Consider the following 26,034-nt stretch of genomic DNA (forward strand, 5'->3'; position numbering starts at 1 on the left):
TCTTTACCCAGAGAGTGGTGAGAATGTGGAACTCGCTGCCACAGGGAGTGTTTGAAGCGAATAGTATCGATGTATTTAAGGGGAGGCTGGACAAGGAGATGAGGGAGAAGGGAATCGAGGGTTACGCTGATAGATTTAGATGAGGAAAGACGGGAGGAGGTTCGAGTGGAGCATAAACGCCGTCGTGGACTGGTTGGGCCAAATGGCCTCTTTCTGTGCCGTATATCCGATGGAATCCTGTGTAAATGCATCTCAGCTACTCGTCTCAAACCAGGCCCTGTGGGAGCGAGTTCCACATTCTCACCACTCTCTGGGTCAAGAAGTTTCTCCTGAATTCCTGAGTTTAGCAGCAACTTTGAAAAGGGGGAATGGGAGATACACTTGAAGTGGAAACATTCGCAGGGCTACGGGGAAAGAGCAGGGGGAGTGGGACTAATTGGACAGAATCTTTCAAAGAGCTGGCACAGGCACGGTGGGCCGAATGGCCTCCTTGTGTGCTGTATCATTCTGTGATTGTTCAGGGATGAATCATTGTGAATGGTTGTTTGGGCCCCACCTCCTTGTTAACAATAGTAAGATTAAAATAGGTAATTAAAGTACAGGTGGCTCCATAGCTCAGGGGTTAGAGCACTGGTCTTGTAAACTCAGGGGTCGTGAGTTCAAATCTCACTGGGGCCCACTCAATTTTGACTTCTGTTTCTAAACTCACCATCAAGCAGCAACACCACCAACCAGACCGGTTCACTCTGCACTTTAAACACAGCCCACAGCAGTTTCACTTACCAGCCCCAGTTTGTGACCAAGCAGATTCAATCGCGGCTTTCAAAAGAAAATTGGATAAGCACCTGAAGGATCAATATTGTCAGGGCTACGGGGAAAGGGCGGGGGAGTGGGACTAGCTGAAGTGCTCTTGCAGAGAGCCGGCACAGGCTCGACGGGCCGAATGGCCTCCTTCTGTGCTGTAACCATTCTTCGATTCCATGATATCAAATCTCAGACCCACCAATATATCCTGATATTTCACATTTCCTGCCTAGATTGATTCCTGGGATGAGAAGGGCTGTCCTACGAGGAGAGATTGAGTAGAATGGGCCGATACTCTCTGGAGTTTAGAAGAATGAGAGGTGATCTCATTGAAACATACAAGATTCTGAGGGGGGGATTGACAGGGTAGATGCTGAGAGGTTGTTTCCCCCTGGCTGGAGAGTCTAGAACCAGGGGTCACAGTCTCAGGATAAGGGGTCGGCCATTTAAGACCGAGATGAGGAGGAATTTCTTCACTCAGAGGGTTGTGAATCTTTGGAATTCTCTGCCCCAGAGGGCTGTGGATGCTGAGTCTTTGAGAATATTCAAGGCTGAGATCGATAGAATTTTGGACTCATGGGGAATTAAGGGATATGGAGATCGGGCGGGAAAGTGGAGTTGAGGTCGCTGATCAGTTTAGCCTAACATCTGTGGTAGGTAAAATATTGGAGTCCATTATTAAGGAGACAGTAACAGGACATTTGGATAATCATAATTTAATAGGACAAAGTCAGCATGGTTTTATGAAGGGGAAGTCATGTTTGACAAATTTGCTGGAGTTCTTTGAGGAAGTAACATACAGGGTGGATAAAGGGGAACCAGTGGACGTAGTATATTTAGACTTCCAAAAGGCATTTGACAAGATGCCACACAAAAGATTATTGCTTAAGATAAAAAATCACGGGATTGGGGGTAATATTCTGGCATGGATAGAGGATTGGCTATCTAACAGAAGGCAGAGAGTTGGGATAAATGGTTCATTCTCAGACTGGCAATCAGTAACTAGTGGTGTTCCGCAGGGGTCAGTGCTGGGTCCCCAACTCTTTACAATCTATATTAACGATTTGGAAGAGGGGACCGAGTGTAACATATCAAAGTTTGCAGATGATACTAAGATGGGAGGGAAAGTAGTGAGTGAGGAGGACATAAAAAACCTGCAAGGGGACATAGACAGGCTAAGTAAGTGGGCAGAGATTTGGCAGATGGAATACAATACTGGAAAGTGTGAGGTTATGCACTTTGGCAGGAAAAATCGTAGAGCAAGTTATTATCTTAATGGCAAGAAACTGGAAAGTACTGAAGTACAAAGGGATCTGGGGGTCCTGGTGCACGAAACTCAAAAGGTTAGTATGCAGGTGCAGCAAGTGATTAAGAAGGCCAATGGAATGTTGGCTTTCATTGCTAGGGGGATAGAATATAAAAATAGGGAGGTATTGCTTCAGTTGTACAAGGTATTGGTGAGACCGCACCTGGAATACTGCATACAGTTTTGGTGTCCATACTTAAGAAAAGACATACTTGCTCTCGAGTCAGTACAAAGAAGGTTCACTCGGTTAATCCCGGGGATGAGGGGATGGACATATCAGGAGAGGTTGAGTAGATTGGGACTCTACTCATTGGAATTCAGAAGAATGAGAGGCGATCTTATTGAAACATATAATATTGTGAAGGGGTTGGATCGGGTGGATGCGGGGAGGATGTTCCCGATGATGGGTGAAACTAGAACTAGAGGGCATAGTCTTAGAATAAGGGGCTGCTCTTTCAAAACTGAGATGAGGAGGAACTACTTCACTCAGAGGGTGGTAGGTCCATGGAATATGCTGCCCCAAAAAGCTGTAGAAGCTACATCATTACATAAATTTAAAACAGAAATAGACAGTTTCCTAGTAGAAAAGGGAATTAAGGGTTACGGGGAGCGGGCAGGAACTTGGACATGAGTCTAGGTTCGGATCGGTCATGGCCCTGTGGGTAACGGAGCGGGCCCAGGGGCCGTGTAGCCTGATCCTGCTCCTATTTCGTGTGTCTAATTCTGTTAGATTCAGGAGATGGTTCTGTGATAGTGGATTGGCGGTTAGGATCAGATCAGCCATGATCTTATTGAATGGCGGAGCAGGCTCGAGGGGCCGATTGGCCTACTCCTGCTCCTATTTCTTATATTCTTAAAGAAATTATTATTATTGCTAATAAAACAGTACCAGCAAAATTAATGGGGCTAAAAGTCGACAAATCCCAAGGGCCGGATGACCTACATCCTAGGGTTTTGAAAGAGGTGGCCATTGGAATAGTGGGTGCATTGGTTGTCATCCTCCAAAATTCTTTAGGTTCTGGAATGGATCCTGCAGATTGGAGGACAGCAAATGTAACCCCGCTATTTAAGAAAGGGGGGAGATAGAAAATGGGGAACTACAGACCTGTTAGCCTCACATCAGTAGTTGGGAAAATGCTGGAATCTATTATAAAGGATGCAATAACTGGGCACTTAGAAACTAATAGTAAGATTGGGCAGAGTCCACATGGATTTATGAAAGGGAAATCCTGTTTAACAAACCTATTGGAGTTCTTTGAGGATGTAACTAGTGGAGTAGACAAAGGGGAACCGGTAGATGTGGTGTATCTGTATTTTCAGAAGGCCTTCGATAAGGCCCCACACAAGAGGTTGGTGAACAAAATTAGGGCACATGGAATTGGGGGTAATATACTAGCATGGATTGAGAATTGTTTAACAGACAGAAAACAAAGAGTAGGGATAAACGAGTCTTTTTCAGGATGGCAGGCTGTGACTTGTGAGGTACCACAAGGATCGGTGCTTGGGCCCCAGCTATTCACAATCTATATCAATGATTTGTATGAGGGGACTAAATGTAACATTTCCAAATTTGATGATGACACAAAGCTAGGTGGCAGTGTCAGTTGTGAAGAGGATGTGAAGAGGCTTCAAGGGGATCTCGTGAGTGGGCGAGAACATGGCAGATGAAATATAATGTGGATAAATATGAAGGGAAGGGGGATGGGCGGGAGAGGGAGGGGCGGGAGGGGGAGGGGTGGGAGAGGGGTGGTAGAGGGAGGGGTAATATCTGTTTATACACTGTATGGATAGATCTGTATTTATGTGTTCAACCATGAATGTTTTTCGATGCTTTGGCAAAATAAGATGTACCTTATCATGCCAATAAAGCGATTTGAATTGAATTGAATTGAGAGAGGGAGGGAGTGGGGGAGGGATGGGAGAGGGAGAGGCGGGAGGGGGAGGGGTGGGAGAGGGGTGGTAGAGGGAGGGGAGGGGTGGCGGGGGAGGGAAGGGGAGGGAGAGAGAGGGAGGGGGCGGGGTGAGAGAGGGAAAGGGCGAGATGGGGAAGGGCGGGAGAGGGAGGGAGTGAGAGTGGGTGGGGGTTGGGAAGGGGAGTGGCGGGAGAGTGAGGGGAGGGGGGAGAGGCGGGTGAGGGAGGGCAAGGGAGAGGGGAGGGAGAGAGAGGGAGGGGAGGAGGGGGAGGGGCGGGAAATTTCTAAATTTGCGGATGACACCAAATTGCGGAGAGAGATCGTCAATACTGAGGAGGACTGCAACAAGTTACAGGAGGACATTAATTAACTTGCAGAATGGGCATACAATTGACAAATGAAGTTCAACACCGATAAATGTGAGGTATTACATTTCGGTAGGAAGAATAGGGAGGTCACTTATCACTTGGAGGGTGCGAGTCTGGGTGGGGTAGAGGAACAAAGGGATCTCGGAGTACAAATACACAAATCACTAAAAGTTGTGACGCAGGTTAGCAAGGCCACAAAAAAGCAAACCAAGCACTAGGGTTTATTTCTAGAGGGATAGAATTGAAAAGCAGGGAAGTTATCGAAACATCGAACCTTGATTAGACCACACTTGGAGTACAGCGTACAGTTCTGGTCACCATATTATAAAAAGGATATAGAGGCACTGGAGAGGGTGCAGAGAAGATTTACAAGGATGATACCAGAAATGCGAGGGTGTACATATCAGGAAAGGATGAACAGGCTGGGTCTCTTTTCTCTTGAAATAAGAAGGCTGAGGGGTGACCTAATAGAGGTCTTTAAAATGATGAAAGGTTTTGATAGAGTGGATACAGAGAGAGTGTTTCCACTTGTGGGGAAGAGCATAACTAGAGGCCATCAATATAAGATCGTCACCAAGAAATCCAATAGGGAATTCAGGAGAAACTTCTTTACCCAGAGAGTGGTGAGAATGTGGAACTCGCTACCACAGGGAGTGGTTGAAGCGAATAGTATCGATACATTTAAGGGGAGGCTGGACAAGGAGATGAGGGAGAAGGGAATCGAGGGTTACGCTGATAGATTTAGATGAGGAAAGACGGGAGGAGGCTCGAGTGGAGCATAAACGCCGGCATGGAATGGTTGGGCCGAATGGCCTCTTTCTGTGCCGTATATCCGATGGAATCCTGTGTAAATGCATCTCAGCTACTCGTCTCAAACCAGGCCCTGTGGGAGCGAGTTCCACATTCTCACCACTCTCTGGGTCAAGAAGTTTCTCCTGAATTCCTTAGTTTGGCAGCAACTTTGAAAAAGGGGAATGGGAGATACGCTTGAAGTGGAAACATTCGCAGGGCTACGGGGAAAGAGCAGGGGGGAGTGGGACTAATTGGACAGAATCTTTCAAAGAGCCGGCACAGGCACGGTGGGCAATGGCCTCCTTGTGTGCTGTCTCATTCTGTGAATGTTCAGGGATGAACCATTGTGAATGTTTGTTTGGGCCCCACCTCCTTGTTAACAATAGTAAGAATAAAATAGGTAATTAAAGCACAGGTGGCTCCATAGCTCAGGGGTTAGAGCACTGGTCTTATAAACCAGGGGTTGTGAGTTCAAATCTGGCTGGAGCCTATTCAATTTTGACTTCTGTTTCTAAATTCACCGTCAATTAGCGACGCTGTCGACACCACCAACCAAAACGGTTCACTCCGCACTTTAAATACATCCCTCAGCAGTTTCACTTACCAGCCCCAGTTTGTGACCAAGCAGATTCAATCATGGCTTTCAAAAGGGAATTGGATAAGCACCTGAAGGATCAATATTGTCAGGGCTACGGGGAAAGGGCGGGGGAGTGGGACTAGCTGAAGTGCTCTGGCAGAGAGCTGGCACGGGCTCGACGGGCCGAATGGCCTCCTTCTGTGCTGTAACCATTCTTCGATTCCATGATATCAAATCTCAGACCCACCAATATATCCTGATATTTCACATTTCCTGCCTAGATTGATTCCTGGGATGAGAGGGCTGTCCTATGATGAGAGATTGTGTAGAATGGGCCGATACTCTCTGGAGTTTAGAAGAATGAGAGGTGATCTCATTGAAACATAAGATTCTGAGGGGGATTGACAGGGTAGATGCTGAGAGCTGTTTCCCCCTGGCTGGAGAGTCTAGAACCAGGGGTCACAGTCTCAGGATAAGGGGTCGGCCATTTAAGACCGAGATGAGGAGGAATTTCTTCACTCAGAGGGTTGTGAATCTTTGGAATTCTCTGCCCCAGAGGGCTGTGGATGCTGAGTCTTTGAGAATATTCAAGGCTGAGATCGATAGATTTTTTGGACTCATGGGGAATTAAGGGATATGGAGATCAGGCGGGAAAGTGGAGTTGAGGTCGATGATCAGACCATGATCTTATTGAATGGCGGAGCAGGCTCGAGGGGCCGAGTGGCCGACTCCTGCTCCTATTTCTTATGTTCTTAAAGAAATTATTATTATTACTGAAAAAAACAGTACTAGCAAAATTAATGGGACCTAAAAGTCGACAAATCCCAAGGACCGGATGACCTACATCCTAGGGTTTTGAAAGAGGTGGCCATTGGAATAGTGGACGCACTGGTTGTCATCTTCCAAAATTCTATAGATTCTGGAACGGTTCCTGCAGATTGGAGGACAGCAAATGTAACCCCGCTATTTAAGAAAGGAGGGAGAGAGAAAACGGGGAACTACAGACCTGTTAGCCTCACATCAGTAGTTGGGAAAATGCTGGAATCTATTATAAAGGATGCAATAACTGGGCACTTAGAAACTAATAGTAAGATTGGGCCGAGTCAACATGGATTTATGAAAGGGAAGTCCTGTTTGACAAATCTATTGAAGTTCTTTGAGGATGTAACTAGTGGAGTAGACAAAGGGGAACCGGTAGATGTGGTGTATCTGGATTTTCAGAGGCCTTCGATAAGGTCCCACACAAGAGTTTGGTGAACAAAATTAGGGCACATGGAATTGGAGGTAATATACTAGCATGGATTGAGAATTGGTTAACAGACAGAAAACAAAGAGTAGGGATAAACGAGTCTTTTTCAGGATTGCAGGCTGTGACAGTGGGGTACCGCAAGGGTTGGTGCTTGGGCCCCAGCTATTCACAATCTATATCAATGATTTGGATGAGGGGACTAAATGTAACATTTCCAAATTTGCTGATGATACAAAGCTAGGTGGTAGTGTCAGTTGTGAAGAGGATGTGAAGAGGCTTCAAGGGAATCTCGACAGGCTCAGTGAGTGGGCGAGAACATGGCAGATGGAATATAGTGTGGATAAATGTGAAGGGAAGGGGGAGGGGCGGGAGACGGAGGGGTGAGAGAGGGAGGGAGTGGGGGAGGGAGGGCAAGGGAGAGGAGTGGGAGAGAGAGGGAGGGGCGGGAGGGGGAGGGGTGGGAGAGGGGTGGTAGTTGGAGGGGGAGGGGTGGGAGCGGGAGGGAAGGGGAGGGAGAGAGAGAGAGGGAGGGGCTGGTTGAGAGAGGGAGAGGGCGAGGGGCTTGAGAGGGAGGGAGGGGGTGAGAGAGGGAGAGGGCGAGATGGGGAGGGGCGGGAGAGGGAGGGAGGTGGGTGAGAGTGGATGGGGGGCTGGGGGGGAGTGCGGGAGGGGAGTGGAGGGAGGGGAGGGGGAGAGGTGGGAGAGGGAGGGCGAGGGTGAGGGGCGGGAGAGGGAGGGAGGGGGTGAGAGTGGGTGGGGGGTGTGAGGAGGAGTGGGGGGGAGGGGAGAGGCCGGAGATTGAGGGGAGGGTGAGAGGCGGGAGAGGGAGGGCAGGGGAGAGGGGTGGGAGCGAGAGGGAAGGGGTGGATGTGGAGGGGGTGGGGCGGGAAATTTCTAAATTTGCGGATGACACCAAATTGCGGCGAGAGATAATCAATACTGAGGAGGACTGCAACAAGTTACAGGAGGACATTAATTAACTTGCAGAACGGGCATATAATTGACAAATGAAGTTCAACACAGATAAATGTGAGGTATTACATTTTGGTAGGAAGAATAGGGAGGTCACTTATCACTTGGAGGGTGCGAGTCTGGGTGGGGTAGAGGAACAAAGGGATCTCGGAGTACAAATACACAAATCACTAAAAGTTGCGACACAGGTTAGCAAGGCCACAAAAAAGCAAACCAAGCACTAGGGTTTATTTCTAGAGGGATAGAATTGAAAAGTAGGGAAGTTATCGAAACATCGAACCTGGGTTAGACCACACTTGGAGTACTGCGTACAGTTCTGGTCGCCATATTAAAGAAAGGATATAGAGGCACTGGAGAGGGTGCAGAGAAGATTTACAAGGATGATACCAGAAATGCGAGGGTATACATATCAGGAAAGGATGAACAGGCTGGGTCTCTTTTCTCTTGAAATAAGAAGGCTGAGGGGTGACCTAATAGAGGTCTTTAAAATGATGAAAGGTTTTGATAGAGTGGATACAGAGAGAGTGTTTCCACTTGTGGGGAAGAGCATAACTAGAGGCCATCACTATAAGATCGTCACCAAGAAATCCAATAGGGAATTCAGGAGAAACTTCTTTACCCAGAGAGTGGTGAGAATGTGGAACTCGCTGCCACAGGGAGTGGTTGAAGCAAACAGTATCGATGCATTTAAGGGGAGGCTGGACAAGGAGATGAGGGAGAAGGGAATCGAGGGTTACACTGATAGATTTAGATGAGGAAAGACGGGAAGAGGCTCGAGTGGAGCATAAACGCCGGCGTGGACTGGTTGGGCCGAATGGCCTCTTTCTGTGCCGTATATCTGATGGAATCCTGTGTAAATGCATCCCAGCTACTCGTCTCAAACCAGGCCCTGTGGGAGCGAGTTCCACATTCTCACCACTCTCTGGGTCAAGAAGTTTCTCCTGAATTCCTTAGTTTAGCAGCAACTTTGAAAAGGGGGAATGGGAGATACACTTGAAGTGGAAACATTCGCAGGGCTACAGGGAAAGAGCAGGGGGGAGTGGGACTAATTGGGCAGAATCTTTCAAAGAGCCGGCACAGGCACGGTGGGCCGAATGGCCTCCTTGTGTGCTGTATCATTCTGTGAATGTTCAGGGATGAAACATTGTGAATGTTTGTTTGGGCCCCACCTCCTTGTTAACAATAGTAAGATTAAAATAGGTAATTAAAGCACAGGTGGCTCCATAGCTCAGGGGTTAGAGCACTGGTCTTGTAAACCAGGGGTCGTGAGTTCAAATCTCACTGGGGCTTACTCAATTTTGACTTCTCTTTCTAATTTCACCGTCAATTAGCGACACCATCAACCAGACCGGTTCACTCTGCACTTTAAACACAGCCCTCAGCAGTTTCACTTTCCAGCCCCAGTTTGTGACCAAGCAGATTCAATCGTGGCTTTCAAAAGGGAATTGGATAAGCACCTGAAGGATTAGGTAGCATAATGGTTAGCACTGTTGCCTCACAGCACCAGGGACCCGGGTTCGAATCCGGCCTCGGGTGACTCTCTGCGTGGAGTTTGCACATTCTCCCCGTGTTTGCGTGGGTTTCCTCCGGATGCTCCAGTTTCCTCCCACAGTCCAAAGATGTGCGGGTTAGGTTGATTGGCTATGATAAATTGACCCTTATTGTTGGGGGATTAAATACGTGGGGATAGGGTGGGATATGTGTTGGTGCAGGCTCGATGGGCCAAAATGGCCTCTATCTGCACTGTGGGGTTTCTGTGATTCTGTGAATATTGTCAGGGCTACGGGGAGAGGGCGGGGGAGTGGGACTAGCTGAAGTGCTCTTGCAGAGAGCTGGCATGGGCTCAACGGGCCGAATGGCCTCCTTCGATTCCATGAAATCAAATCTCAGACCCACCAATATATCCTGATATTTCACATTTCCTGCTTAGATTGATTCCTGGGATGAGAGTGCTGTCCTATGAGGAGAGATTGTGTAGAATGGGCCGATACTCTCTGGGGTTTCGAAGAATGAGAGGTGATCTCATTGAAACATACAAGATTCTGAGGGGGATTGACAGGGTAGATGCTGAGAGGCTGTTTCCCCCTGGCTGGAGAGTCTAGAACTAGGGGTCACAGTCTCAGGATAAGGGGTCGGCCATTTAAGACCGAGATGAAGAGGAATTTCTTCACTCAGAGGGTTGTGAATCTTTGGAATTCTCTGCCCCAGAGGGCTGTGAATGCTGAGTCTTTGAGAATATTCAAGGCTGCGATCGATAGAATTTTGGACTCATGGGGAATTAAGGGATATGGAGATCAGGCGGGAAAGTGGAGTTGAGGTCGATGATCAGCCATGATCGCATTGAATGGCGGAGCAGGCTCGAGGGGCCGAGTGACCGACTCCTGCTCCTCTTTGTTATGTTCTTAAAGAAATTATTATTATTACTAAAAAAACAGTACTAGCAAAATTAATGGGACTAAAAGTCGACAAATCCCAAGGACCGGATGACCTACATCTTAGGGTTTTGAAAGAGGTGGCCATTGGAATAGTGGACGCACTGGTTGTCATCTTCCAAAATTCTATAGATTCTGGAACGGTTCCTGCAGATTGGAGGACAGCAAATGTAACCCCGCTATTTAAGAAAGGAGGGAGAGAGAAAACGGGGAACTACAGACCTGTTAGCCTCACATCAGTAGTTGGGAAAATGCTGGAATCTATTATAAAGGATGCAATAACTGGGCACTTAGAAACTAATAGTAAGATTGGGCAGAGTCAACATGGATTTATGAAAGGGAAATCCTGTTTAACAAACCTATTGGCGTTCTTTGAGGATGTTGTAATGATCAATAACATGTCATTCTATAGTGGACACTAGGTGGAGCCGTAGAGCTGTGTAGAGCTGTATATATATATATATAAGACTACACTACCCAGCTGTATGAATATATTAAGACTACATTACCCATGAGGCACTAGGCTACCCACAAGGCAGCAGTCAAGATGGAAGCCTCTACAGATACTGTACCTAGTCCACATGTGCTCAATAACTAACTAGCAAAAGCTAGCTGTGTTCATAATAAGAATGTCTATTTATTAATGAACATAAGATGGTACCAGGGTGGTGAAGATCTGCTGAAAATTGTGAAAAGCGACATGGAGAATTTGAAGCCACCAGAGCATTTGAAACTCACAGGAAACATCGACTACAATTGGCAGACTCTTAAACAACAATTTGAACTCTACATTGCAGCCATCGGATTTGGTATGAAGCCAGACGCAAGGAAGATAGCGTTGCTGCTTACGGTTGCAGGTGTTAAGTCCGTGAATGATTGAGACACGGACTAGCAGGAGAGAACAAACAAGTCTTTACTGGTGAAAGGCATAAACGAAACTAACCAACAGAGGCTCTCTAGCGCCTTTTATACAGGGGTGGTCACTGCCGGTATTGCAGTCTGAGACCAGTTATTCTCTTAAAGGTACATACACAACAATTACTCCCCTTTTAGATAAACAGTACATAACATTCATTTAACACTAATGATAATGAATTACAATCACAATTACTGTTGCTAGATACATTGGTTAAGTTTAAGCAATTATAAGTTCAGTCTTTGAGGAGGCTTCCTGATTCTGTCTGGATAACGCCTCTTTGGAGTATCAGGTTCTTCTGGCAATGTTGAGTCGGAATCAATGTCATTGTTTGGTTCATCTGCTTCCAATATTACCGGTTCTGCGGTAGCTGCAATTGGAACGTCGATTTCATTACCAGGTGTATCAGATCGTGGTGTGGAGTTGACGTTTTCCAGTGACTCTAGAATCTGGTCAGCATGGCGTCTTACAATGCTCTCCCCAACGTCCACGGTATACATGAGAGGTCCTTGTCGTGTACAAATCGTTCCTGGCTGCCATTTCTCAGTGCGGTAGTCCCGGGCCAAAACTGGTTGACCTATCTTAAAACTCCTGGTCGGCCTTTCATTCATATTCTGAAACTGCCTGTTCTCCACATCTCTTCAGACGTTTGGCTTAACCAAATCCAAGCGGCATCGTAGTCTTCGATTGAAGAACATCATGGCTGGAGTTTGGTTGGTAACCGCATGTGTCGCATTCCAGTAGGCAAACAAGAAGTTGTCCACCTTGTGTTGTAGGGGTATATCTTCATTACACATTGCCTTGATAGCCTTCTTGAATGTTTGGACAAACCTCTCGGCCAATCCATTAGTGGCTGGATGATATGGGGCAGATGTGTAATGCTTAACACCATTGTTCTTTAAGAACCTCCGGAACTCTTCAGACACAAACTGTGGTCCATTGCAAATCTGTTCAGGCAGCCCATTCCTGGCGAATATGGTTCGTAAAACTGCGATAGTTTTTTCCGTGGTGGTTGAGGACATTTTTATTACCTCTGGCCACTTTGAATGTGCATCCACCGCAATTAAAAACATCGAGTCCATGAAGGGACCAGCAAAATCAATGTGCACCCTTTGCCATGGAGATGAGGGCCACTCCCATGGATGCAGAGGAGCTTGTGGTGGGGCGTTTTGGACCTTCTAGCATCCTGCACAGCTCTTGGTCATCTCTTAGGTTTCTCTATCGATTCCCGGCCACCACACAAATGCTCTGGCTAAGCTCTTCATTTTTACCCCACCCAGATGACCCTCATGAAGCTCATTGAGCACTCTATCCGTCAACTTAGGTGGAATTACTACTTTGGATCCACACATCAAGGTTCCTCTGCACACTGACAGCTGTTCTCTTCTTGGCGAAAATGCTGGCAGCAGTGGTTCGCCATGTGCTGGCCATCCCTTCACCGTTAAATCATAGACACGTGATAGTGTCGGGTCATTCCGTGTTTCGTTTTCTATGTTTGCATTCGTCACAGGGAGACATTCGACTATGGTCGAGTGGAATAACTCCATTGGATCCACTGCAAGGTCTTCTTCCACCATCGGCAACGGTAGACGTGACAATCCATCAGCATTTCCATGCTGTTTAGTTCCCCTGTACTCGATGTCATATTGGTGTGCCCCTAGGAAAAGGGACCATCTCTGCAGCCGTTGTGCTGTCATTATCGGTACGCCCTTCTGAGGGTTGAAAATGGAGACAAGAGGTTGATGATCGGTTAGTAGAGTACATTTTTGACCGTGCAGATAGTGATTGAACTTCTTCACCCCCCACACTAGGCTGAGGGCCTCTCTGTCAATCTGGGCGTAGTTACGCTCGGCAGAAGTTAACGAGCGTGACGCAAAAGCTATCGGCCTCTCCAAACCATCAAGGAATTTATGTGACAGTACCGCCCCAATGCCGTAGGGAGACGCATCACACGCCAGCCTGATTGGCAGTGCTGGGTTGTAGTGAGCCAATACTTCCTTCGAAGTGATTAATTCCTTACTCTTCTGAAAAGCACGTTTACAATCATCGCGCCATTTCCATGCTACCCCCGTTCATAGCAGGGCGTTCAGTGGATGCAGAATTGTCGACAAATTCGGCAAAAACTTATGATAGTAATTCACCAACCCGAGGAATGACCTCAGTTGCGACACATTTTCAGGCGCTGGGGCCTTAACAACCGCTTCAATTTTGTCAGGGGACTTATGTAACCCCTCTTCATCAATCACGTGGCCACAATACGATATCTGTTTCTTTAAAAATTCGCACTTGGGGCGGTTGGCTCGCAGCCCATGTTCCCGTAGTCTAGTGAGCACCTGTTCTAGGTTGTTAAGGTGTTCACTGTCATCTTCACCTGTTACAAGGATGTCGTCCAAGTAACACTGAATCCCTGGAATCCCTTGCAGGACTTGTTCCATCGCTCTTTGCCATATCGCCGGAGCCGATGCTACTCCGAATACCAATCGATGATATTGGTAAAGACCTTTGTGAGTGTTTATCGTGAGATACTTCCTGGAGGACTCTTCAACCTTCATCTGCAAATATGCTTGTGCTAGGTCAATTTTTGTAAAACGCTTCCCTCCAGACAGTGAGGCGAAGATGTCTTCTATCCTTGGAAGAGGATATTGTACTGTGTGAAGGACAGGGTTCACCGTCACCTTGAAATCCCCACAGGTGCGAATCTTCCTTGGCTCTCCGGACTTATTGCTTAACGTTTTTTTCATGACAGGAACGATGGGTGTCGCCCACTCGCTCCAGTCGACCTTAGACAACACGCCCGCCTTCTCCAGATTCTCCAGCTCTGCCTCGACGGCTGGATGAATTGCATATGGTACCGGTCTCGCTTTGAAAAACTTGGGAACTGCATTCTCTTCTATTTTTAATGAGGCGGTTACGCCTTTAAGCGTGCCCAGTTCTAGTTGAAATACCTCTTTGGCGTTAGCTAAGATTGTTGACAATCGTCCAGGAGTGGCGTCTTCATCTTTTTTACCGTCCACCGTCATTGCATGAATGGAATGCCAATCTAAGTTTATCTTCCTGATCCATTCCCGTCCCAATAACGGTGGTCCACCATTTGGCAGTATGTAGAGATACAATTTCCGTATTTTCTTGCCATTGTATTCGACAGGCACCCTTATTTTTCCTCTGGGGTATACTTTTTGCCCCGTATACGTCGTCAAGACGATGGATGTCTCTCTCAAGGGTATGTGTGAAAATAGCCGCTCATAGTCTCGTCGATTCATGATGGTTAGCGCTGATACTGTATCCAATTCCATTTTAACTTGGGACCCTGCTATCGTGAGGGTGACCCAAATGGTTCAGTGATCCTCTTTTGTGATTACATTGTGAAGTTTGAGACAGCTTAATCTCCTGTTCTCGGATTCACTATCGCTCATCTGGTCTTCGGAACTACTGTCCGTCATCTTTTGTACTTTCTTGTACGGTTCCTTAGTAGCCTTTTTGTTGTCGCTGGTCTCCTTCCCAGACCTACAAACTCGTGCAATGTGTCCAATCTACCCGCATTGTCTGCATATTTTGTCTTTGGACCAGCAGTCCTTCTGGTCATGGTTAGTTCTGCCGCAGCGATAACATTTTGCAAATCCCCGTGTCATTTCGTGGGTGCCGTATTCCTGAGGTTTTTGTTGAATTTCTGCAGCTCCCCTGGCTGCTGCTTCATACGATACTGCCATGCTGAAAGCCTTATCTAGCGTCAGCTCTTTTTCTGCGAGTAACTTCTTCTGTGTTCCTTCACTCAGGAGTCCACAGACAAATTTGTCCCGTAGGGTATCTGCCAGTCCTGCTCCAAACTGGCAGTGCTTTGATAGCTTGCGTAGTTCTGTAAGATACTCAGCATTGCTCTCATCTTTGTGCTGAGTTCTCCTGTGGAATTTAAATCTTTCTGCTATCAACAGCGGTGCAGGGTTTAAGTGCTCCTGTAGAACAGCAACAATTTCGTTAAAACTCTTCGCCTTCGGTTTGGCTGGAGTAATCAGATCCCGCAATAGGCCGTACATTCTAGCACCCATTACGTTTAGCAATATTGATGCCTTTTTCCCCTCCGCTATTTCATTTGCCTTGAAATATACCTCGACTCTTTCCACATACGTGGTCCAGTCCTCTAATGTATTATCAAAAGCAGTGATACAGCCAGTCTTCGGCATCTTGCAAATCTAAAATGGCTTTGCCTTCTTCGCTGATTTAACAAAATGGCGCCTCCCGCGCTTTTCCTTCTTCCCCACTGTTGTTAGCGCTGCTTTCCAGGGTTTCTTGCGCGTATTCTTTTTCTTTTATTATTTTCCCGTCGTGGAGCGGACCCTCTGGAACACTTCCCTCCCTCTTCTGAGGTCCGAACGCTGCCCAGCTTCGAAACACCGGCCGCGCCCTGTATGCTCCACCCTCTCTCTCTCTCTCCTTGCTTCCCGACTCGCTGCCCGGCCCCGTTGCAGCCCAGGAAGGATCAGAGCACTACCTGCCACCAGCCCGATTAGCTGGGAAACCACGGACCGAGGAACCCAGCCTGGCTCTGGAACGTCGCTCCTGCAAAGCCTTGAACCCGATGATTGACGGTCGACGCCCGTTCCTCGAGTTTCAATGAACTCTTTTTTTTTTCTTCCGACCTTCAACGTCGTCGGAGCTGCTGCTTAGTTGCAGGTAAGTTCTTTCTAACTCGTCGCCAGTGTTATGTCCGTGAATGATTGAGACACGGACTAGCAGGAGAGAACAAACAAGTCTTTACTGGTGGAAGGCATAAACAAAACTAAAGGGGAGGGGGTGTTGCAATATTAATTAAGGAGTCAATTACTGCTGTAAGGAGGGATGATATATTAGCGGGTTCCTCTAATGAGGCCATATGGGTAGAACTTAAAAACAAAAAGGGGGCAAGCACTTTGCTGGGAGTGTACTATAGGCCCCCAAGCAGTCAGGGGGAGATAGAGGAACAGATATGTAGGCAAATCTCAGAGAAGTGCGAAAATAATAGGGTAATAATAGTGGGGGATTTCAACTTCCCCAACATAAATTGGGACAGGCAGAGTGTGAAAGGCTTAGAGGGTGCAGAATTCTTAAAGTGCATCCAGGAGAGCTTTTTGAGACAACATGTAGAAAGTCCTACAAGAGAGGGGGCGGTACTGGACCTAATTCTAGGGAATGTAGCCGGGCAAGTGGTGGAAGTGTCAGTAGGAGAGCATTTTGGCGACAGTGACCATAATTCGGTGAGATTTAAGGTGGTCATGGATAAAGACAAAGACGGCCTGGAAATAAGGGTTCTAAATTGGGGGAAGGCTGATTTTAATATGATAAGGCAGGATCTGGCCAAAGTGGACTGGGAGTAGCTACTTATAGGAAAATCCACATCAAAGCAGTGGGAGACTTTCAGAAGGGAAATAGAGAGAGTACAACGCCAACATGTTCCTGTAAAGGTCAAGGGTGGGACCAACAAGCAAAGGGAACCTTGGATGACAAGGGATATACAAAAATGCATTAGGAAAAAAAGGGGGGCTTTTGGCAGTTACAAAAGACTAAAGACGGAAGAAGCCCTAGAGGAGTATAAAAAGTGCAGGGGCATACTTAAAAAAGAAATTAGGAGGGCGAGGAGGGGCCATGAAATAACACTGGCGAGCAAAATAAAAGAAAATCCTAAGATGTTTTATAAGTATATTAAGGGCAAGAGGATAACCAGGGAAAGGGTAGGGCCCATTAGGGACCAAAGTGGCAATCTGTGTGTAGAGCCAGATGATGTAGGCGGGGTTTTAAATGAATTTTTTGCATCTGTGTTCACTATGGAGAAAGACGATGTAGACATAGAAATCGGGCAAGGGGACTGTGATATACTTGAACATATTAGCATCGAGAGGGAGGAGGTACTAGCGGTTTTAGCAGGCCAAAAAGTGGATAAATCCCCAGGCCCGGACGAGATGTATCCCAGGCTGCTGTGGGAGGCAAAGGAGGAGATTGCAGGGGCTCTGACACAAATTTTCAGAACCTCTCTGGCCACAGGGGATGTACCAGAGGACTGGAGAACAGCTAACGTAGTACCATTATTCAAGAAGGGTAGCAGGGATAAACCAGGGAATTACAGGCCAGTGAGCCTAACATCAGTGGTAGGGAAATTATTGGAAAAAATTCTGAGGGACAAAATTAGTCTCCACTTGGAGAGGCAAGGATTAATCGGGGATAGTCAGCATGGCTTTGTCAAGGGTAAATCATGTCTGACCAATCTGATTGAATTTTTTGAGGGGGTGACTAGGTGTGTGGATGAGGGAAATGCTGTGGATGTGGTATACATGGACTTCAGTAAAGCTTTTGACAAAGTCCCGCATAGGAGACTGGTCAAGAAGGTAAGAGCCCATGGGATCCAGGGTGCCTTGGCGCGTTGGATCCTAAACTGGCTGAGTGGCAGGAGGCAGAGGGTGATGGTCGAAGGTTGCTTTTGTGACTGGAAGCCTGTGTCCAGTGGGGTACCTCAGGGATCGGTGCTGGGTCCCTTGCTGTTTGTGATCTACATAAATGATTTGGATGAGAATGTAAAAGGTATGATCAGTAAGTTCGCAGATGACACGAAAATTGGTGAGGTGGTAAATTGCGAGGAGGAAAGCCTCAGGCTACAGGACGATATAAACGGGTTGGTCAGATGGGCGGAAAAGTGGCAAATGGAATTTAACCCTGAAAAGTGCGAGGTGATGCATTTTGGACGGACAAATAAGGCAAGGGAATACACAATGAGTGGTAGGACCCTAGGAAGTACAGAGGGTCAGAGGGACCTTGGTGTACATGTAAATAGATCCCTGAAGGCAGCGGAACAGGTAGATAAGGTGGTTAAAAAGGCATATGGGATACTTGCCTTCATTAGCCGAGGCATAGAATATAAGAGCAGGGAGGTTATGACGGAGCTGTACAAAACGCTGGTAAGGCCACAGCTGGAGTACTGTGTGCAGTTCTGGTCGCCTCACTATAGGAAGGATGTGATTGCTTTGGAGAGGGTGCAGAGAAGATTCACCAGGATGTTACCTGGGATGGAGCACCTCAGCTATGAAGAAAGACTAAACAGGCTGGGGTTGTTTTCCTTGGAGCAAAGAAGGCTGAGAGGGGACCTGATTGAGGTGTACAAAATGATGAGGGGCATAGATAGGGTAGATAAAGAGGAACCTTTCCCCTTAGTAGGGGGGTCAATAACAAGGGGCCATAGATTCAAGGTAAGGGGCAGGAGGTTTAGAGGGGATTTGAGGAGGAACTTTTTCACCCAGAGGGTGGTTGGAGTCTGGAACTCACTGCCTGAAAGGGTGGTAGAGGCAGGAACCCTCACAACATTCAAGAAGCATTTGGATGAGCACTTGAAATGCCATTGCATACAAGGCTATGGACCAAATGCTGGAAAATGGGATTAGATTGGACAGGGCTTGATGGACGGCGCAGACACGATGGGCCGAAGGGCCTCTTTCTGTGCTGTATAACTCTATGACTCTATGACTAACCAACAGAGGCTCTCTAGCGCCTTTTATACAGGGGTGGTCACTGCCGGTATTGCAGTCTGAGACCAGTTATTCTCTTAAAGGTACATACACAACAGCAGGCCCACAGGCGATAGAGATATTTAATACATTTGTATTTAATCCAGTGGAGAACAGAGAAAAATTAGAAGATGTGCTAAAAAAATATGATGCACATTGCTCTCCCAAAAAGAATGAGACCTATGAAAGATACATCTTCTGTTCTCGGACACAGCAGCAAAATGAGACTTTTGATAGCTTTATAACTGATCTGAAACTGAAAGCACAGACATGTAATTTCTCTGAGCTCAAAGCATCCATGATTCGTGACCAGATTGTGTTTGGTATTCATGATAAAAAAGTCAGGGAACGTCTGTTGAGAGAAACTGAACTAAATTTGGAAAATGCAGTGAAAATATGCCAAGCCAGCGAGCTAGCTCGAAAGCACGCGAAGACTTTCAGTGAAATCAATAATGATGCGATTGTAACGAGTGATAATGCTGCTGTCGGTGCTGTGTCCTATAAGGGGAAGAAACATGGGCAGAACAGAAATGAAAAGCAATCGGAGGATGAAATTTCAAATTGTAAACACTGTGGTTACAAACACCAGTTAAGACAATGCCCAGCGTTTGGAAAAATGTGCACAAAGTGTAATGGAAAGAATGACTTTGCCAAACAATGCTTTTCAAAAGTACAAACTAAGAAAGGGCAACGAGTTAATGTAATTGAGGACACTGATTTAAGTGAGATGTTTTTTGTAGGAATGGTGTCATGTGACAATATCAAAAAGGATACAGAAAATGTGCAGCCCTCAGAAATGGACAATGCTGAACATAAAGTTAATGCAGTAAAAGAGGACAAATGGATGACCCCACTGCAGGTAAATGGAGCATTAGTTACCTTGAAACTAGACACTGGGGCAAAAGCAAACTTAATCAGTATGAGTGACATTAACAATATGAAAGAAAAGCCCAAAATACAGAAAAAGTCAGTACTACTTGTAAGAGCCATAAAAGCTTAAGAAAATACTTTAAAATAGTGGTTAAATGGCATAATACAGTTAATTTACCTGACCGACTTATTGTATTAAGAAACCCCCTATTTTCTTGCTCCAGTAGTATAGTCCGAGACACCCCCTTCATTCTTGCCACAATGGAACAGTCCCTAAGCCACACATGGGTGCAGCCATTTTACAGTTTAAACTGCACGTGGTTGAAGGAGGCAGAAGCTGTGAGGTTTGGAGCAGTACAGTTTTTGACCGTGTTCGTTTATACATGTTTGCTTTGTAATTGCGTTTGTTAAGTGTTATAGTAAACAGTTTAAAAGACAAAGCTATGTTTGGGAACGTTTTATTTCGACACGCGTCTACTCGTTGTTAAAAACCCCACAGCTCAGTGGCTGCCTGTTTGGAAACTAAGAAGCGCCACTACACTACTGAAGGACTATAATGGACAGAAAATAGATAGCTTAGATGTATGCAGAATTAAAGTGACAGTCAAAGACAAAGTGCATCATCTCATGTTTCCTGTTGTGGCTGAAAGGCTTGATTCACTACTGGGTGACAAAGCTTGTGAGGACTTAAACTGGTCAAAAGAGTCTACCGTATAAAATGTGCCATAAGCAGACCAGATGACTCGGTGGATTCTGTCGTGAATAATTTCCAGGATGTGTTCAAAGGATTTGGAGTTCTACCATTCACTTACAAGATCCAGCTAAAGCAGGATGCTCAGCCAGTGGTACATGCTCCACGAAGAGTTCCAGCACCCCTGCGTGACCGGCTCAAGAATGAACTGGACAGAATGGCCACACTAGGAGTCATCAGGAAAGTCGAAGAGCCAACAGACTGGGTTAACTCCATGGTGTGTGTAAAGAAAAAGAACAATGATCTAAGAATATGCATGGATCCAAAGGACTTAAATGCAAACATAAAACGTGAACACTACCAGATTCCCAAGCGAGAAGAAATCACTAGTGAAATGTCAGGTGCCAGATATTTTACAAAGCTCGATGCCTCACAAGGATTTTGGCAACTAAAACTGGATGAAGAGAGCACCAAATACTGTACCTTCAACACACCATTTGGCAGATATTGTTTCCTCAGAATGCCTTTCGGGATAATATCTGCATCTGAAATCTTTCATAGAGCGATGGAACACATAATTGAAGGTATGGAACACATAATTGAAGGTCTGGAAGGAGTTCGGGTCTATGTTGGTGACATCATCATCTGGGGCTCCACACTGAAAGAACACAATGAGAGACTGACTAAAGTGCTACAGAGCATACGCTGGAATGGACTGAAGCTCAACAACCCAAGTGTCAGTTTGGCATCCAGGAAGTCACTTTCCTAGGAGATAATCTATCTGGTAAAGGAATAGAGCCAGATATGGAAAAAGTAAACGCCATACTCAAAATGCCCCGACCCACTGACAAAATAGGAGTGCTACGCATCATGGGGACGATAAACTTCATTGGAAAGTTCATCCCTAACTTGTCAGCCAAGACAGCCTGTCTGCGAGACCTGCTACATAAAACAAATGAGTTCGCATGGACAGAAAGACATGAACAAGAGTGGATGAACCTCAAAACAGTGCTGACAACCACACCTGTACTCACCTTCTTTGACACAACCAAAAGAATCAAAGTGTCAATGGATGCATCAAAAGATGGCCTAGGTGCGGTCTTGCTACAAGCAGAGGGTGAAGATTGGAAGCCTGTTGCCTATGCCTCCAGGTCTATTACTGATACTGAGTGTCGATACGCCCAGATTGAAAAGGAATGTCTAGGCTTGGTATTTGGACTAGAAAAGTTTCATGGCTACATATATGGACTTCCCACCTTCACAGTTGAGACAGACCACAGCCCTCTGGTTGCCATCATAAAAAAAATCCTGAATGAGAAGTCTCCAAGGATTCAACGACTCATGATGAAGCTGCAAAGATATGACTTTGAACTGATCTACACATCAGGCAAATACATAGTGTTAGCAGATGCACTATCCCAAGCACCCACAATGAGTCATGTGAGCTCTACTGAAGAAGACGTGGATGTTCATGTGAGTATGGTCACTGCTGCGCTGCCCGTGTCAGACACAAAATCAAAGCAAATAGCAGAAGAAACAGTAAAAGATACAGTATTACAAACAGTAATAGAGAACATTCACCATGGTTGGCCAAAAGGTTCCTGTCCAAAATATTTTCACATAAGGTCAGAATTGAGTGTCGCAAGTGGAGTATTACTAAAATAGAACAGAATAGTCATTCCACAGGCTCTACGTCAAGACATGCTCAAAAGGATTCATGAGGGACACCTCGGAATTGAAAAATGCAAAAGGAGAGCAAGAGACACTGTTTATTGGCCTGGCATAAATAAGGAGACACTGTTTATTGGCCTGGCATAAATAAGGACATTGAGAACATGATAGGCAAATGTGAGACATGTCAGAAACACCAAAACAAACAAGCAAAGGAACCAATGATAGTAGCTGACATACCAATAGCAGCATGGCAAAAGGTTGGTATGGACCTTTTTCATTTAAATGGTAAAGACTATCTAATAGTGATTGACCACTATTCTAACTATCCTGAGATGGCGCTGCTCTCAAGCACCACAGCAAGCAGTGTCATAATGCATGTGAAATCCATCTTCGCCAGACATGGAATTCCCAGGATTGCCGTTAGCGACAATGGTCCGTGCTTCAACTGTAAGGAGTGGCAACAGTTTGCAGCACATTATGACTTTCAGCACATCACATCCAGTCCTTTGTATGCTCAGTCAAATGGTAAGGCAGAGAAAGGTGTTCAAGTTCTCAAGCAGCTACTGAAGAAAGCGACAGAAAGCAAGTCTGATCCTTATCTCGCCCTGCTGAGCTACCGAGCCTCTCCTTTAGACTGTGGTTCTTCACCTGCTGAACTACTAATGGGTCGCAAGTTGCGCACCACGCTACCCTGCTGTGCAAAAGAACAGCAAAGTGAGGAACTGAGACAGAGACTTCAACTGTTAAAGCTGAAACAGAAATCATACTATGACAAGTCATCCAAAACTCTAAAACCATTGACAAGGGATGATGTTGTCAGGATTGAGGATCCAGATGCATGGAACAGGAAAGCTACAGTTCTTGAGGAAGTAGGACCAAGGTCATACACTGTTAGAACTGAGGAAGGTCAGATTCTCAGGAGGAACCGCCGTTCCCTCCTAAAAACACAAGAGACTATTCAAGACCAGATTGATGACAATGCCGCAACTGCATCTTGTCATTCACCGCCAGAACAATCTCATGAAGAAACATCAGACTTACCCGTGTTGAGAAGATCCACACATGAAGTAAAAGAGCCTGATAGACTTAATCTTTGAGTACAATGTAAAGCTTTGAAAATGTGTTGACTGTTTTGAAAATGTTTATGTTTATAGAGCACTAACAAAGTGTTACTGATATTATCTTTATTGTTTTCTTGAAAGTTGATTGATATTGATTTTGTTAAACCTCAAAGAAAGGGGGATGTAATGATCAATAACATGTCATTCTATAGTGGACACTAGGTGGAGCCATAGAGCTGTGTAGAGCAGTATATAAGACTACACTACCCAGCTGTATATATATATCAAGAGTACAATACCCATGAGGCACTAGGCTACCCATAAGGCAACAGTCAAGATGGAAGCCTCTACAGATACTGTACCAGTCCACATGTGCTCAATAAAGTAACTAGCAAAAGCTAGCTGTGTTCATAATAAGAATGTCTATTTATTAATGAACATAAGACATGTAACTAGTGGAGTAGTCAAAGGGGAACAGGTAGATGTGGTGTATCTGGATTTTCAGAAGGCCTTCGATAAGGTCCCACACAAGAGGTTGGTGAACAAGATTAGGGCCCATGGGATTGGAGGTAATATACTAGCATGGATTGTGAATTGGTTAACAGACAGAAAACAAAGAGCAGGGATAAACGGGTCTTTTTCAGGATGGCAGACTGTGACTAGTGGGGTACCGCAAGGATCGGTGCTTGGGCCCCAGCTGTTCACAATCTATATCAATGATTTGGATGAGGGGACTAAATGTAACATTTCAAAATTTGCGGATGATACAAAGCTAGGTGGCAGTGTCAGTTGTGAAGAGGATGTGAAGAGGCTTCAAGGGGATCTCGACAGGCTCAGTGAGTGGGCGAGAACATGGCAGATGGATTATAATATGGATAAATGTGAAGGGAAGGGGGAGGGGCGGCAGAGGGAGGGGTGAGAGAGGGAGGGGGAGGGATGAGAGAGGGAGGGGGAGGGCCGGGAGGAGGAGTGGCGGGAGGGGAGAGGCGGAAGAGTGAGGGGAGGGGCAGAGGCGGGAGAGGGAGGGTCGAGGGAGGGAGGGGGCGGGGTGAGAGAGGGAGAGGGTGAGATGGGGAGGGGCGGGAGAGGGAGGGAGGGGTGAGAGAGGGAGAGGGCGAGATGGGGAGGGGCGGGAGAGGGAGGGAGGGGTTGAGAGTGGGTGGGGGGTGGGAGGAGGAGTGGCGGGGAGGAGAGAGGCTGGAGAGTGAGGGGAGGGGGAGAGGCGGGAGAGGGAGGGCAAGGGAGAGGGGAGGGAGAGAGAGGGAAGGGGAGGATGTGGAGGGGGAGGGACAGGAAATTTCTAAATTTGCGGATGACACCAAATTGCGGAGAGACATATTCAATACTGAGGAGGACTGCAACAAGTTACAGGAGGACATTAATTAACTTGCAGAATGGGCATATAATTGACAAATGAAGTTCAACACAGATAAATGTGAGGTGTTACATTTTGGTAGGAAGAATAGGGAGGTCACTTATCACTTGGAGGTTGCGAGTCTAGGTGGGGTAGAGGAACAAAAGGATCTCGGAGAACAAATACACAAATCACTAAAAGTTGCGACGCAGGTTAGCAAGGCCACAAAAAAAGCAAACCAAGCACTAGGGTTTATTTCTAGAGGGATAGAATTGAAAAGTAGGGAAGTTATTGAAACATCGAACCTTGGTTAGACCACACTTGGAGTACTGCGTACAGTTCTGGTCGCCATATTAAAGAAAGGACATACAGGCACTGGAGAGGGTACAGAGAAGATTTACAAGGATGATACCAGAAATGCGAGGGTGTACATATCAGGAAAGGATGAACAGGCTGGGTCTCTTTTCTCTTGAAATAAGAAGGCTGAGGGGTGACCTAATAGAGGTCTTTAAAATGATGAAAGGTTTTGATAGAGTGGATACAGAGAGAGTGTTTCCACTTGTGGGGAAGAGCATAACTAGAGGCCATCAATATAAGATCGTCACCAAGAAATCCAATAGGGAATTCAGGAGAAACTTCTTTACCCAGAGAGTGGTGAGAATGTGGAACTCGCTGCCACAGGGAGTGGTTGAAGCGAATAGTATCGATGTATTTAAGGGGAGGCTGGACAAGGAGATGAGGGAGAAGGGAATCGAGGGTTACACTGATAGATTTAGATGAGGAAAGACGGGAGGAGGCTCGAGTGGAGCATAAACGCCGGCATGGACTGGTTGGGCCGAATGGCCTCTTTCTGTGCCGTATATCTGATGGAATCCTGTGTAAATGCATCTCAGCTACTCGTCTCAAACCAGGCCCTGTGGGAGCGAGTTCCACATTCTCACCACTCTCTGGGTCAAGAAGTTTCTCCTGAATTCCTGAGTTTAGCAGCAACTTTGAAAAGGCGGAATGGGAGATACACTTGAAGTGGAAACATTCGCAGGGCTACGGGGAAAGAGCTGGGGGGAGTGGGACTAATTGGGCAGAATCTTTCCAAGAGCCGGCACAGGCACGGTGGGCCGAATGGCCTCCTTGTGTGCTGTCTCATTCTGTGAATGTTCAGGGATGAACCATTGTGAAGGTTTGTTTGGGCCCCACCTCCTTGTTAACAATAGTAAGATTAAAATAGATAATTAAAGCCCAGGTGGCTCCATAGCTCAGGGGTTAGAGCACTGGTCTTGTAAACCAGGGGTCGTGAGTTCAAATCTCACTGGGGCCTACTCAATTTTGACTTCTGTTTCTAAATTCACCGTCAATTAGCAACACCATGAACCAGACCGGTTTACTCCGCACTTTAAACACAGCCCTCAGCTGTTTCACTTACCAGCCCCAGTTTGTGACCAAGCAGATTCAATCGTGGCTTTCCAAAGAGAATTGGATAAGCACCTGAAGGATCAATATTGTCAGGGCGACGGGGAAAGGGCGGGGGAGTGGGA

The 26,034-nt window shown here is 46.4% G+C and overlaps 4 non-coding genes across 4 annotated transcripts; all 4 read left to right on the forward strand.

Moving 5' to 3' along the window:
• Positions 1 to 604: 604 nt before the first annotated feature.
• Positions 605 to 678, forward strand: trnat-ugu (transfer RNA threonine (anticodon UGU)). Its single transcript has one exon. It is a non-coding gene; the product is annotated as a tRNA-Thr (tRNA).
• A 4,922-nt stretch (positions 679 to 5,600) lies between these two features.
• On the forward strand, positions 5,601 to 5,673 carry trnai-uau (transfer RNA isoleucine (anticodon UAU)). The gene has a single exon. It is a non-coding gene; the product is annotated as a tRNA-Ile (tRNA).
• A 3,525-nt stretch (positions 5,674 to 9,198) lies between these two features.
• Positions 9,199 to 9,271, forward strand: trnat-ugu (transfer RNA threonine (anticodon UGU)). Its single transcript has one exon. It is a non-coding gene; the product is annotated as a tRNA-Thr (tRNA).
• Positions 9,272 to 25,744: 16,473 nt separating this feature from the next.
• Positions 25,745 to 25,817, forward strand: trnat-ugu (transfer RNA threonine (anticodon UGU)). The gene has a single exon. It is a non-coding gene; the product is annotated as a tRNA-Thr (tRNA).
• The last annotated feature ends 217 nt before the right edge of the window (positions 25,818 to 26,034 follow it).

Source organism: Somniosus microcephalus, unplaced genomic scaffold, assembly GCF_052327205.1.
Source record: "Somniosus microcephalus isolate GS21.2 unplaced genomic scaffold, FLI_Smic_1.0 unresolved_chr2, whole genome shotgun sequence".
Lineage (NCBI taxonomy): Eukaryota > Metazoa > Chordata > Chondrichthyes > Squaliformes > Somniosidae > Somniosus > Somniosus microcephalus.